Genomic DNA, 1,547 nt, shown 5'->3' on the forward strand with positions numbered 1-1,547 from the left:
AACCCGATAAAATGGAACCCAGAGCCACAACCACCCAACCAAATGAGAAACTAACAGTTTAATTGGAATCTACAGGTCCGAATACAACTTATGAACATGTTTTTAGAGTACCGCTGAGGTGTTGGAGTTCCAAATTCAGCTGGTATGTACCTCATTTTCTCTTGATTTATTTCCCTGATCCTCAAAACCCATCCAAAACCGCCCAAAATTCGCGGAAACCAGGGAAAATTCGCGGAAAACCAGGCAAAATCCAGTCAATGGCTTTGAAAAATCCATCCAAGGGTCCATGAAAACCCCTGTTTTTGAAAATCCCGGAGCAAATTTGGTGGTGAATGGTTATTTTAAAAGTGGGTTATGTATCAAAATTGCCAGAATTTTACACTCAAGGTGTCTGATTTGCCAGAAATGAAGTTGTTGAGATTCGAATAAGCAGAATATGGTGGTGTGGTGATACATGGGTGGGTTGTGAATCCGATAAAATAAACACTGCAGCTCCTCAGACGATCTCCCATGTGCAAACTGCTACTGATTTGGAATCTACAAGTGCAAATACAACTTTGGCCCTTGTTATTGCTGCCCTAGTGTTACTTTTTGGAATGTTGTGATACAAAGTTTGAAACCAGGGAAGTGGTGTTTGTAAGGTTTGGCAAGGTATATTTCTAGAACTTTTGGTGTAACTGGATCATGATTTCAAGTTTCCAAGAAAGATAGATGGCTTAAGTTTCTAGTGGTGGGGTTCTTTTGTCGGTAGGTGGGTTTTTGAAGAAATGCTATACTAAAGTTGTGGTGAGAATGGTGTTTTCGGGGTACTTGGGTACCATAAATGGTGGAATATTTCCATAACCAGAGCACTTGAGAGGAAGAAACCAAGTCCAGGCGGTAATTCCCGGTGAACCACATATTTGATGTATACAACTCTGGAGCTCCTATTGAAATGCTGCAAGGTTATGGCCAAAACATGATTTTGCAAAAATTGGAAATGCCATTTTTGAGCTCTCTATTTTTGAAGATATTTTTACTCACAGAAATGGTATGAAGAAACGGGAAAAAGATTTGAGATGCTGCTGCTCCCGCGCACTTATGGATGTTTGTTTGATGAAGTCTAGGGGGTGAATCCCGAAAGTTGACAGGAAAACATGGTTTTTTGGTACCTTTAAAAAAGGTGTTTTTTAGGAATATCTTTTCAACGAGTGAGTGAAATTGAAAATGAAGTCCACTATGAGAAAATTCAGAGCGTGATTGACCCCTAGGGTTTTTTACTTTGGACGCGCTGGGCTGTTATTGGTGCTTAAATCGAGTTTAAAGTCAAATTTTGGACTTTCAGAAATACCCTTAATTCAGACTTTTCGAAAACTTTTTTTTTTGAAAAAAAGTGATTTCTTAACTATGGGAGAAAAAAAATGAAACCCGTGTTTTGGATATATTTAGTGAACCAAGAAGAGTTTCGAGATATAGGAAGGGGTTTCTATATCCGTTTTTTGTCTATTTTTTAATGCATTGGTTATATTTTCAAAATTCATCTTGGTTGTGTTTTTATCGGTTAAGTT

The sequence above is a fragment of the Wickerhamomyces anomalus genome, assembly GCF_001661255.1.
Source record: "Wickerhamomyces anomalus NRRL Y-366-8 unplaced genomic scaffold WICANscaffold_7, whole genome shotgun sequence".
NCBI lineage: Eukaryota > Fungi > Ascomycota > Saccharomycetes > Phaffomycetales > Wickerhamomycetaceae > Hansenula > Hansenula anomala.